Genomic DNA, 14,792 nt, shown 5'->3' with positions numbered 1-14,792 from the left:
TTGCTCTGCTGCAAGCTGTCCGCGGCTGGTGCTGGGTTGCATGCACTTCCCAGGTCTGAGCGGCTCAGGTTCAGGTCCTCGGGTACTCGACAAAGGCACAGACTTGGCTGGGCCTGCGTTTTGTGCCTTCCCCGGTCCTAGCAGCTCAGGTGACCAGGCGTTTGGCGAGCGCAGTCGCTGCGACTTATCGCCTTCCCGGTCCCCACCGCTCGGTTTTCTGGGAGTACAACCGGCGCAGTTTCTCAGGCGGATATCGACCGGCCCGAACCCAAGAAGTCCTGGCCAGCAAGGAAGCCTGCCTGCAGCTTGGCAGGGGAAGCCTCTCTGGGGCCGCGGCTGCCCCCGCCCCGGCGCTGGCTGCCCTCCCCGCCCGCGTCGGCGGGGGCTGGGGGCTGGCACGCCCAAGCCCGGTTCTCCCTCTAAGCGCAGCCGCCGGCTCTCCCTCCAAGCGCGGGCGCCGGCTCTCCCTCCAAGCGCGGGCGCCGGCTCTCCCTCCAAACGCGGGTGCCGGCTCTCCCTCTAAGCGCCGCCGCCGGTTCTCCCTCCAAGCACGCAGCCGTTCTCCCTCTAAGCGCAGCCACCGGGTCTCCCTCCAAGCGCGGGCGCCGGCTCTCCCTCTAAGCGCCGCCGCTGGCGCTGGTTCTCCCTCTAAGCGCTGCTGCCGGCGCCTCCCTGCCCAGCCCCCGCCTGCTAGTGAGGGGCGCGGGTGTCTGAGCTGCTTCTCCGCTGAGAGTTTCCTCTGAGCACTTAGTCTGTGAGTTTTAATTATTTATGTCTTTTGTCTCCCAGTTATGCGGCCCTCTGAGGTTCCACTCGCCAGTGTTTCCAGGTGTTTGGAACCTTCTCTCTCTCTCTCTCTCTTTTTTTTTTTAAGCCTCCCTTCCCGGGAGGGAGCTCCGTCCCTCCCTCTTTTGTCTCTCTTTTTATCTATTTCCTACCTCCTTTCGACGACTATGGGCTGCTTTTCTGAGTGCCTGATGTCCTCTGCCGGTATTCAGAAGTTTTTTTGTGGGATTTACTCAGCGTTCAAATGTTCTTTTGTTGATTTTGTTGGGGGGAAAGTGGCCGTCCTGTCCTATTCCTCCGCCATCTTCCCGTCGACCCCTCTTTAATTTATTTATTTATTTTAATTGGAGGCTAATTACTTTACACTATTGTATTGATTTTCCCATACATTAACATGACTCTGCCCCGGGTGTACATATGTTCCCTATCTTGAACCCCCTTCCCACCTCCCTCCCCATCCCATCCCTCTGGTTCATCCCAGTACACCAGCCCCGAGCATCTTGTATCATGCATCGAACTTGGACTGGCGATTCGTTTCACATATGATAATATACATGTTTCAATGCCATTCTCCCAAACCATTCCACCCTCACCCTCTCCCACAGAGTCCAAAAGACTGTTCCATACATCTGTGTCTCTTTTGCTATCTCGTATATAGGGTTATCGTTATCATCTTTCTAAATTCCATATATATGCGTTAATATACTGTATTGGTGTTTTTCTTTCTGGCTAACTTCACTCTGAGTAATAGGCTCCAGTTTCATTCACCTCATTAGGACTGATTCAAATGTATTCTTTTTACTTGCTGAGTAATACTCCATTGTGTAAATGTACCACAGCTTTCTTATCCATTCGTCTGTAGATGGACATCTAGGTTGCTTCCATGTCCTGGCTATTATAAACAGTGCTGCGATGAACATTGGAGTACATGTGTCTCTTTCAATTCTGGTTTCCTTGGTGTGTATACCCAGGGGTGCGATTGCTGGGTCGTATGGCAGTTCTATTTCGAGTTTTTTATGGAATCGCCACACTGTTCTCCATAGTGGTTGTACTAGTTTGCATTCCCACCAACAGTGTAAGAGGGTTCCCTTCTCTCCACACCCTCTCCAGCATTTATTGCTTGTAGACGTTTGGATAGCAGCCATTCTGACTGGACTGAAATGGTACCTCATTGTGGTTTTGATTTGCATTTCTCTGATTATGAGTGATGTTGAGCATCTTTTCATGTGTTTGTTAGCCATCTGTATGTCTTCTTTGGAGAAACGTCTGTTTAGTTCTTTGGTCCATTTTTTGGAATTGAGCTGCAGGAGTTGCTTGTATATTTTTGAGATTAATCCTTTGTCAGTTGCTTCGTTTGCTATTATTTTCTCCCATTCTGAAGGCTGTCTTTTCACCTTGCTTATAGTTTCCTTTGCTGTGCAGAAGCTTTTAATTTTAATTAGGTCCCATTTGTTTATTTTTGCTTTTTTTCCAATATTCTGGGAGGTGGCTCATGGAGGATCCTGCTGTGATTTATGTCGGAGAGTGTTTTGCCTATGTTCTCCTCTAGGAGTTTTATAGTTTCTGGTGTTACATTTAGATCTTTAATCCATTTTGAGTTTATTTTTGTGTATGGTGTCAAGGAGTGTTCTAGTTTCATTCTTTTACAAGTGGTTGACCAGTTTTCCCAGCAGCACTTGTTAAAGAGATTGTCTTTTCTCCATTTTATATTCTTGCCTCCCTTGTCAAAGGTAAGGTGTCCCTAGGTGCATGGATTTATCTCTGGGCTTTCTATTTTGTTCCATTGATCTATATTTCTGTCTTTATGCCAGTACCACACTGTCTTGATGACTGTGGCTTTGTAGTAGAGCCTGAAGTCCGGCAGGTTGATTCCCCCAGTTCCATTCTTCTTTCTCAAGATTGCTTTGGCTATTCTTGGTTTTTTGTATTTCCATACAAATTGTGAAATTATTTGTTCTATCTCTGTGAAAAACACTGTTGATATCTTGATAGGAATTGCATTGAACTTATAAATTACTTTGGGTAATATATTCATTTTCACAATATTTATTCTTCCAATCCATGAACACGGTATATTTCTCTAGTGTCCTCTCTGATTTCTTTCACCAGTGTTTTATAGTGTTCTATATATAGGTCTTTTGCTTCTTTAGGTAGATATATTCCTAAGTATTTTATTCTTTTCGTTACAATCGTGAATGGAATTGTTTCCTTAGTTTCTCTTTCTGCTGCTGCTAAGTTGCTTCAGTCATTTCTGACTCTGTGTGACCCCATAGACGGAAACCCACCAGGCTCCCCCATCCCTGGGATTCTCCAGGCAAGAACACTGGAGTGGGTTGCCATTTCCTTCTCCAATGTGTGAAAATGAAAAGTGAAAGTGAAGTCGCTCAGTCGTGTCCGACCCTTAGTGACCCCACGGACTGCAGCCTACCAGGCTCCTCCATCCATGGGATTTTCTAGCCAAGAGTGCTGGAATGGCTTGTCATTGCCTTCTCCAGATTTCTCTTTCTATTTTCTCATTATTAATGTATAGGAATGCAAGGGATTTCTGTGTGTTGATTTTATATCCTGCAACTTTACTATAGTCATTGATTAACTCTAGGAATTTTCTGGTAGAGTCTTTAGGGTTTTCTGCGTAGAGTATCATGTCATCTGCAAACAGTGAGAGTTTTACTTCTTCTTTTCCAATTTTGATTCCTTTTATGCCTTTTTCTGCTCTGATTGCTGTGGCCAATACTTCCAAAACTATGTTGAATAGTCGTGGTGTGAGTGGGCACCCTTGTCTTGTTCCTGACTTTAAGGGAAACTCTTTCAATTTTTCACCATTGAGGATAATGTTGTTGTGGGTTTGTCATATATAGCTTTCATTATGTTGAGGAATGTTCCTTCTATTCCTGCCTTCTGGAGGGTTTTGATCATAAATGGATGTTGAATTTTGTCAAAGGCTTTCTCTGCATCTATTGAGATAATCCTATGGTTTTTACTTTTCAAATTGTTGATGTGGTGTATTACATTGACTGATTTGCGGATATTGAAGAATCCTTGCATCCCTGGGATAAAGCCCACTTGGTCATGATGTATGATCTTTTTGATGTGTTGTTGGATTCTGATCGCTAGAATTTTGTTAAGGATTTTTGCATCTATGTTCATCAGTGATATTGGCCTGTAGTTCTCTTTTTTCCTGGCATCTTTGTCAGGTTTTGATATTAGGGTGATGGTGGCCTCATAGAATGAGTTTGGAAGTTTACCTTCCTCTGCTATTTTCTGGAAGAGTTTGAGTAGAATAGGTGTTAGCTCTTCTCTAAATTTTTGGTCGAATTCAGCTGTGAAGCCGTCTGGACCTGGGCTTTTGTTTGCTGGAAGATTTCTCATTACAGTTTCAATTTCCGTGCTTGTGATGGGTCTGTTAAGATTTTCTATTTCTTCCTGGTTCAGTTTGGGAAAGTTGTACTTTTCTAAGAATTTGTCCATTTCTTCCAAGTTGTCCGTTTTATTTGCATATAATTGCTGATAGTAGTCTCTTATGATCCTTTGGATTTCTGTGTTGTCTGTTGTGATCTCTCCCTTTTCATTTCTAATTTCATTGATTTGGCTTTTCTCCCTTTGTTTCTTGATGAGTCTGGCTAGTGGTTTGTCAATTTTATTTACCTTCTCAAAGAACCAGCTTTGGCTTTGTTGATTTTTGCTATGGTCTCTTTTGTTTCTTTTGCATTTATCTCTGCCCTAATTTTTACAATTTCTTTCCTTCTACTAACCCTGGGGTTCTTCATTTCTTCCTTTTCTAGTTGCTTAAGGTGTAGAGTTAGGTTATTTAGTTGACTTTTTTCTTGTTTCTTGAGATATGCTTGTATGTCTATGAACATTCCCATTAGCACTGCTTTTACAGTGTCCCACAGGTTTTGGGTTGTTGTGTTTTCATTTTCATTCATTTCTATGCATATTTTGATTTCTTCTATGATTTGTTCGTTATTCAGCAACGTGTTGTTCAGCCTCCATATGTTGGAATTTTTAATAGTTTTTCTCCTGTAACTGAGATCTAGTCTTACTGCATTGTGGTCAGAAAAGATGCTAGGAATGATTTCAATTTTTTTGAATTTATCAAGGCTAGATTTATGGCCCAGGATGTGATCTATCCTGGAGAAGGTTCCGTGTGCACTTGAGAAGAAGGTGAAATTCATTGTTTTGGGTTAAATGTCCTATAGATAACTGTTAGGTCTAACTGGTCTATTGTGCCATTTAACGTTTGTGTTTCCTTGTTAATTTTCTGTTTAGTTGATCTATCCATAGGTGTGAGTGGGGTATTAAAGTCTCCCACTATTTTTGTGTTATTGTTAATTTCCCCTTTCATACTTGTTACTATCTGTCTTACATATTGCGGTGCTCCTATGTTGGGTGCATATATAATTATAATTGTTATATCTTCTTCTTGGATTGATCCTGTGATCATTATGTAGTGTCTTTCTTTGTCTCCTTTCACAGCCTTTGTCTTAAAGTCTATATCATCTGAAACGAGTATTGCTACTCCTGCTTTCTTTTGGTCTTTATTTGTGAAATCAATCTTGAGAAAGAAGAATGGAACTGGGGGAATCAACCTGCCGGACTTCAGGCTCTACTACAAAGCCACAGTCATCAAGACAGTGTGGTACTGGCATAAAGACAGAAATATAGATCAATGGAACAAAATAGAAAGCCCAGAGATAAATCCATGCACCTAGGGACACCTTACCTTTGACAAGGGAGGCAAGAATATAAAATGGAGAAAAGACAATCTCTTTAACAAGTGCTGCTGGGAAAACTGGTCAACCACTTGTAAAAGAATGAAACTAGAACACTCCTTGACACCATACACAAAAATAAACTCAAAATGGATTAAAGATCTAAATGTAACACCAGAAACTATAAAACTCCTAGAGGAGAACATAGGCAAAACACTCTCCGACATAAATCACAGCAGGATCCTCCATGAGCCACCTCCCAGAATATTGGAAAAAAAGCAAAAATAAACAAATGGGACCTAATTAAAATTAAAAGCTTCTGCACAGCAAAGGAAACTATAAGCAAGGTGAAAAGACAGCCTTCAGAATGGGAGAAAATAATAGCAAACGAAGCAACTGACAAAGGATTAATCTCAAAAATATACAAGCAACTCCTGCAGCTCAATTCCAAAAAATGGACCAAAGAACTAAACAGACGTTTCTCCAAAGAAGACATACAGATGGCTAACAAACACATGAAAAGATGCTCAACATCACTCATAATCAGAGAAATGCAAATCAAAACCACAATGAGGTACCATTTCAGTCCAGTCAGAATGGCTGCTATCCAAACGTCTACAAGCAATAAATGCTGGAGAGGGTGTGGAGAGAAGGGAACCCTCTTACACTGTTGGTGGGAATGCAAACTAGTACAACCACTATGGAGAACAGTGTGGCGATTCCATAAAAAACTCGAAATAGAACTGCCATACGACCCAGCAATCGCACCCCTGGGTATACACACCAAGGAAACCAGAATTGAAAGAGACACATGTACTCCAATGTTCATCGCAGCACTGTTTATAATAGCCAGGACATGGAAGCAACCTAGATGTCCATCTACAGACGAATGGATAAGAAAGCTGTGGTACATTTACACAATGGAGTATTACTCAGCAAGTAAAAAGAATACATTTGAATCAGTCCTAATGAGGTGAATGAAACTGGAGCCTATTACTCAGAGTGAAGTTAGCCAGAAAGAAAAACACCAATACAGTATATTAACGCATATATATGGAATTTAGAAAGATGATAACGATAACCCTATATACGAGATAGCAAAAGAGACACAGATGTATGGAACAGTCTTTTGGACTCTGTGGGAGAGGGTGAGGGTGGAATGGTTTGGGAGAATGGCATTGAAACATGTATATTATCATATGTGAAACGAATCGCCAGTCCAAGTTCGATGCATGATACAAGATGCTCGGGGCTGGTGTACTGGGATGAACCAGAGGGATGGGATGGGGAGGGAGGTGGGAAGGGGGTTCAAGATAGGGAACATATGTACACCCGGGGCAGAGTCATGTTAATGTATGGGAAAATCAATACAATAGTGTAAAGTAATTAGCCTCCAATTAAAATAAATAAATAAATTAAAGAGGGGTCGACGGGAAGATGGCGGAGGAATAGGACAGGACGGCCACTTTCCCCCCAACAAAATCAACAAAAGAACATTTGAACGCTGAGTAAATCCCACAAAAAAACTTCTGAATACCGGCAGAGGACATCAGGCACTCAGAAAAGCAGCCCATAGTCGTCGAAAGGAGGTAGGAAATAGATAAAAAGAGAGACAAAAGAGGGAGGGACGGAGCTCCCTCCCGGGAAGGGAGGCTTAAAAAAAAAAAGAGAGAGAGAGAGAGAGAAGGTTCCAAACACCTGGAAACACTGGCGAGTGGAACCTCAGAGGGCCGCATAACTGGGAGACAAAAGACATAAATAATTAAAACTCACAGACTAAGTGCTCAGAGGAAACTCTCAGCGGAGAAGCAGCTCAGACACCCGCGCCCCTCACTAGCAGGCGGGGGCTGGGCAGGGAGGCGCCGGCAGCAGCGCTTAGAGGGAGAACCAGCGCCAGCGGCGGCGCTTAGAGGGAGAGCCGGCGCCCGCGCTTGGAGGGAGACCCGGTGGCTGCGCTTAGAGGGAGAACGGCTGCGTGCTTGGAGGGAGAACCGGCGGCGGCGCTTAGAGGGAGAGCCGGCACCCGCGTTTGGAGGGAGAGCCGGCGCCCGCGCTTGGAGGGAGAGCCGGCGCCCGCGCTTGGAGGGAGAGCCGGCGGCTGCGCTTAGAGGGAGAACCGGGCTTGGGCGTGCCAGCCCCCAGCCCCCGCCGACGCGGGCGGGGAGGGCAGCCAGCGCCGGGGCGGGGGCAGCCGCGGCCCCAGAGAGGCTTCCCCTGCCAAGCTGCAGGCAGGCTTCCTTGCTGGCCAGGACTTCTTGGGTTCGGGCCGGTCGATATCCGCCTGAGAAACTGCGCCGGTTGTACTCCCAGAAAACCGAGCGGTGGGGACCGGGAAGGCGATAAGTCGCAGCGACTGCGCTCGCCAAACGCCTGGTCACCTGAGCTGCTAGGACCGGGGAAGGCACAAAACGCAGGCCCAGCCAAGTCTGTGCCTTTGTCGAGTACCCGAGGACCTGAACCTGAGCCGCTCAGACCTGGGAAGTGCATGCAACCCAGCACCAGCCGCGGACAGCTTGCAGCAGAGCAAACTAAAGCCTAAGCAGCATAAACAGGGAAAGCACACATGCCTCGAGCGGGAGCATTCCCAGTGTAGCGGAGACACCGCGAGCACTCCCCACAGACGCCAGGGATATTTGTTAGTTGCTCCTCCCTCCCTACAGCAGGACTGAATAGGAGAGCCTGGGGAAAAAAAAAAAGTGTCCACCACCGCATCCTGGTGTCAGGACGGGAATTAGACACTGAGGAGACCAGAAAACAGAAGAGGGAGAAGCCTTGAGCCTCCTGCAAGAATAAGACTGAAAACCAGAGGCAGAGGCTTAAGGCCAAATCCTGAGAACACCAGAGATCTCCGGTTCCAGAGACCATTAATTGATAGGTACTCATCAAAGGCCTCCATACATACACTGAAACCAGGCACCACCCAAGGGTCAACAAGTTTCAGTGAAAGACATACTACGCAAGCTATCCAGCAACACAGGAGAATAACACTGAACTTCAATATACAGGCTGCCCAAAGCCACCCCAAACCCACGGACATCTCAAACTCATTACTGGACACTTCCTTGCACTCCGGAGAGAAGAAATCCAGTTCCACCCACCAGAACATCTACTCAAGCTTCCCTAACCAGGGAACCTTGACAAGTCACCCATCCAACCCCACACACAACGAGGTAACTACATAATAAAGAGAACTCCATAGACTGTCAGAAGACAGAAAGGCCACCCGAACACAGCAATATAAGCAAGATGAAGAGGGAGAGAAATACCCAACAAGTAAAGGAACAGGATAAATGCCCACCAACACAAACAAAAGAGGAAGATATAGGGAACCTACCCGATAAAGAATTTCGAATTTTAATTGTGAAAATGATTCAAAATCTGGAAAGCAAAATGGAGTTACAGATAAATAAACTGGAGAAAAGGATGGAGAAGATGGAAGAAATGTTCAATAAAGAATTAGAGGAAATAAAAAAGAGTCAATATACAATGAATAATACAATAGACGAGATCAGAAACACTCTCGAGGGCACAAAGAGTAGAATAACGGAGGCAGAAGACAGGATAAGCGAGCTAGAAGATAGAATTGTAGAAATAAATGAAACAGAGGCGGAAAAAGAAAAACGAATTAAAAGAAATGAGGACAATATTAGAGACATATGGGACAATATTAAACGCCCCAACATTCGAACCATAGGAGTCCCAGAAGAAGAAGACAAAAAGAAAGACCATGAGAGAATACTCGAGGAGATAATAGTTGAAAATTTCCCTAAAATGGGGAAGGAAATAATCACCCAAGTCCAAGAAACACAGAGAGTCCCTAACAGGATAAACCCAAGGCGAAATACCCCAAGGCACATATTAATCAAATTAACAAAGATCAAACACAAAGAAAAAATATTAAAAGCAGCAAGGAAAAAACAACAAATAACACACAAGGGGATCCCCATAAGGATAACAGCTGATCTTTCAACAGAAACTCTTCAGGCCAGGAGGGAATGGCAAGACATACTTAAAGTGATGAAAGAAAATACCCTACAGCCCAGATTACTATACCCAGCAAGGATCTCATTCAAATATGAAGGAGAAATCAAAAGCTTTACAGACAAGCAAAAGCTGAGAGAATTCAGCATCACCAAACCAGCTCTCCAACAAATACTAAAGGATCTTCTCTAGACTGGAAACACAGAAAGGGTATATAAACTTGAACCCAAACAATAATGAAAATGGCAATGGGATCATACTTATCAATAATCACCTTAAACGTAAATGGGTTGAATGCCCCAACCAAAAGACAAAGGCTGGCTGAATGGATACAAAAACAAGACCCCCATATATGTTGTCTGCAAGAGACCCACCTCAAATCGAGGGACACATACAGACTGAAAGTGAAGGGCTGGAAAAAGATATTCCACACAAATAGAGACCAAAAGAAAGCAGGAGTAGCAATACTCATATCAGATAAAATAGATTTTAAAACAAAGGCTGTGAAAAGAGACAAAGAAGGAAACTACATAATGATCAAAGGATCAATCCAAGAAGAAGATATAACAATTATAAATATTTATGCACCCAACATAGGAGCACCGCAATATGTAAAACAATTACTAACATTTATGAAAGGGGAAATTAACAATAACACAATAATAGTGGGAGACTTTAATACCCCACTTACATCTATGGATAGATCAACTAAACAGAAAATTAACAAGGAAACACAAACTTTAAATGATACAATAGACCAGTTAGACCTAATAGATATCTATAGGACATTTCACCCCAAAACAATGAATTTCACCTTTTTCTCAAGAGCACACGGAACCTTTTCCAGGATAGATCACATCCTGGGCCATAAATCTAGCCTTGGTAAATTCAAAAAAATTGAAATCATTCCAAGCATCTTTTCTGACCACAATGCAGTAAGATTAGATCTCAATTACGGGAGAAAAACTATTAAAAATGCCAACATATGGAGGCTGAACAACACACTGCTGAATAATGAACAAATCATAGAAGAAATCAAAAGAGAAATCAAAATATGCATAGAAATGAATGAAAATGAAAACACAACAACCCAAAACCTCTGGGACACTGTAAAAGCAGTGCTAAGGGGGAAGTTCATAGCAATACAGGCACACCTCAAGAAACAAGAAAAAAGTCAAATAAATAACCTAACTCTACGTCTAAAGAAACTAGAAAAGGAAGAAATGGAGAACCCCAGGGTTAGCAGAAGGAAAGAAATCATAAAAATTAGGGCAGAGATAAATGCAAAAGAAACAAAAGAGACCATAGCAAAAATCAACAAAGCCAAAGCTGGTTCTTTGAGAAGGTAAATAAAATTGACAAACCACTAGCCAGACTCATCAAGAAAGAAAGGGAGAAGAACCAAATCAATAAAATTAGAAATGAAAAGGGAGAAATCACAACTGACAACACAGAAATACAAAGGATTATTAGAGAATACTATCAGCAATTATATGGCAATAAAATGAATAACTTGGAAGAAATGGACAAATTCCTAGAAAAGGACACCTTGCCAAAACTGAACCAGGAAGAAATAAAAAATCTGAACAGACCCATCACAAGCACGGAAATAGAGGAAGTAATCGGAAAGCTTCCAGCAAACAAAAGCCCAGGTCCAGACGGCTTCACAGCTGAATTCTACCAAAAATTTAGTGAAGAGCTAACACCTATTCTACTCAAACTCTTTCAGAAAATTGCTGAGGAAGGAAAACTTCCAAACTCATTCTATGAGGCCACTATCACCCTAATCCCAAAACCTGGTAAAGATCCCACAAAAAAAGAAAACTACAGGCCAATATCACTGATGAACATAGATGCAAAAATCCTTAACAAAATTCTAGCAATCAGAATCCAACAACATATTAAGAAGATCATACATCATGACCAAGTGGGCTTTATCCCAGGAATGCAAGGATTCTTCAATATCCGCAAATCAATCAACGTAATACACCACATTAACAAACTAAAAAATAAAAATCATATGATTATCTCAATAGATGCAGAGAAAGCCTTTGACAAAGTACAACATCCATTTATGATAAAAACTCTCCAGAAAGTGGGAGTAGAAGGGACATATCTCAACATAATAAAAGCTATGTACAACAAACCCACAGCAAACATTATCCTCAATGGTGAAAAACTGAAAGCATTTCCCCTAAAGTCAGGAACAAGACAAGGGTGCCCACTCTCACCACTACTATTCAACATAGTTCTGGAAGTTTTGGCTACAGCAATCAGAGCAGAAAAAGACATAAAAGGAATACAAATTGGAAAAGAAGAAGTAAAACTTTCACTAGTTCGCTGATGACATGATCCTCTACACAGAAAACCCTAAAGACTCTACCAGAAAACTACTAGAGCTAATCAATGAATACAGTAAAGTTGCAGGATATAAAATCAACACACAGAAATCCCTTGCATTCCTATACACTAATAATGAGAAAATAGAAAGAGAAATTAAGGAAACTATTCCATTCACTGTTGCAACGAAAAGAATTAAATACTTAGGAATATATCTACCTAAGGAAACAAAAGACTTGTACATAGAAAACTATAAAACACTAGTGAAAGTAATCAAAGAGGACACTAATAGATGGAGAAATATACCGTGTTCGCGGATTGGAAGAATAAATATTGTGAAAATGAGTATACTACCCAAAGTAATTTATACATTCAATGCAATCCCTATCAAGCTACCAACGATATTTTTCACAGAACTAGAACAAATAATCTCACAGTTTGTATGGAAATACAAAAAACCTCGAATAGCCAAAGCAATCTTGAAGAAGAAAAATGGAACTGGAGGAATTAACCTGCCAGACTTCAGGCTCTACTACAAAGCCACAGTCATCAAGACAGTATGGTACTGGCATAAAGACAGAAATATAGATCAATGGAACAAAATAGAAAGCCCAGAGATAAACCCACGCACCTATGGACACCTTATCTTTGACAAAGGAGGCAAGAATATAAAATGGACAAAAGACAGTCTCTTTAAAAAGTGGTGCTGGGAAAACTGGTCAGCCACTTGTAAAAGAATGAAATTAGAACACTTCCTAACACCATACACCAAAATAAACTCAAAATGGATTAGAGAGCTAAATGTAAGACCAGATACTATAAAACTCCTAGAGGAGAACGTAGGCAAAACACTCTCTGACATAAATCACAGCAGGATCCTCCAAGACCCACCTCCCAGAATATTGGAAATAAAAGCAAAAATAAACAAATGGGACCTAATTAAAATCAAAAGCTTCTGCACAGCAAAAGAAACTCTAAGCAAGGTGAAAAGACAGCCTTCAGAATGGGAGAAAATAATAGCAAATGAAGCAACTGATAAAGGATTAATCTCCAAAATATACAAGCAGCTCCTGCAGCTCAATTCCAGAAAACTAAGTGACCCAATCAAAAAATGGGCCAAAGAACTAAACAGACATTTCTCCAAAGAAGACATAAAGATGGCTAACAAACACATGAAAAAATGCTCAACATCCCTCATAATCAGAGAAATGCAAATCAAAACCACAATGAGATACCATTTCACACCAGTCAGAATGGCTGCTATCCAAAAGTCTACATGCAATAAATGCTGGAGAGGGTGTGGAGAGAAAGGAACCCTCTTACACTGTTGGTGGGAATACAAACTAGTACAGCCACTATGGAGAACAGTGTGGAGATTCCTAAAAAAACTGGAAATAGAACTGCCATATGATCCAGCAATCGCACTCCTGGGCATACACACCGAGGAAACCAGAATTGAAAGAGACACATGTACTCCAATGTTCATTGCAGCACTGTTTATAATAGCCAGGACATGGAAGCAACCTAGATGTCCATCTGCAGATGAATGGATAAGAAAGCTTTGGTACATATACACAATGGAGTATTTTTCAGCCATCAAGAAGAATGCATTTGAATCAGTTTTAATGAGGTGGATGAAATTGGAGCCAATTATACAGAGTGAAGTAAGCCAGAAAGAAAAACACCAATACAGTATACTGATGCATATATATGGAATTTAGAAAGATGGAAACCTGAAACCTGTGTACGAGACTGCAAAAGAGACATAGACATATAGAACAGTCTTTGGGACTCTGTGGGAGAGGGTGAGGGTGGGATGGTTTGGGAGAATGGCATTGAAACATGTATATTATCATATGTGAAACGAATCGCCAGTCCAAGTTCGATGCATGATACAAGATGCTCGGGGCTGGTGTACTGGGATGGACCAGAGGGATGGGATGGGGAGGGAGGTGGGAAGGGGGTTCAAGATGGGGAACATATGTACACCCGGGGCAGAGTCATGTTAATGTATGGGAAAATCAATACAATAGTGTAAAGTAATTAGCCTCCGATTAAAATAAATAAATAAATTAAAATGTTTTAAATAATTTTTAAATGCTTCCATTTTAAATTTTCTTTTATTGTTTTTATTTTTTCCTTTTTTTGTCCCTAATTGTCAGGCTGATACGGAAAATAGATCTATCTCTTGGATAAAATCAGTATTAAGATGATTTTTGACCTTTATATTCAAAAATATATTATTACAGAGAAAACTGGTTATACACTTTTTCCTGCTGATTTATGTACTTTGAAAATATTATTTTGTTTGATCCAAGAGAGTATAATGCAGAAATAAAGGTTAACACTATGTCTACTCAAAAAAAATGAACAGATCTGGTAGCCATGGGTCAACATCCCACATAGTGATTGCCCCTCTTTTCATGAGGCGTGCATTCTCCAGCTGGCCTATTTCACTCTTTTAGATTACTGCCTGGACTTGATGGGAATTTGAGTTTGTGTGCCATGTCCCTTGTTTTACTCTGTCACAACACGTCCACAGCTAATGACTGAAGTTGAGTCTTGGCTCTCTCAAAGAGAGAGAGCTGTGTCCAGGCATTTCTGGATAATTTCTGAGTATCCCGACTCTTCTGTATCTTCAGAAAAAGCAGAAGTGAAAAGTGGAGGGCAAGAAACTCCTGATGACACTGTTTGAGTCTCTGGATCAAGCTGGATCTGAAGCCGGGAGCTGCTTGCACTTTCCAGTTCCATGAACCATTATGTTTCCTTTATGAGCAAGTTCATTTAAGCTAGATTTCTGCCACTTAAGCCAAAAATTAGTACCTCCAAATATCAGACCAGACAAACTGCAGAGTGAATGTGGTCCCTCATATTACCGACAGGACGGAGATGTGGCTGCACTTGGAGGTGACACATAAACAGGGGTGGGAAAAGCCACTTTCTCCAAAACTAATACTGGAGGGTTAACTTAGA

The sequence above is a fragment of the Moschus berezovskii genome, chromosome 21 (genome assembly GCF_049115385.1).
Source record: "Moschus berezovskii isolate FMDL1 chromosome 21, NW_MosBer_1.0, whole genome shotgun sequence".
In the NCBI taxonomy this organism is placed as follows: domain Eukaryota; kingdom Metazoa; phylum Chordata; class Mammalia; order Artiodactyla; family Moschidae; genus Moschus; species Moschus berezovskii.
Note: the sequence above shows the minus strand (reverse complement) of the source record.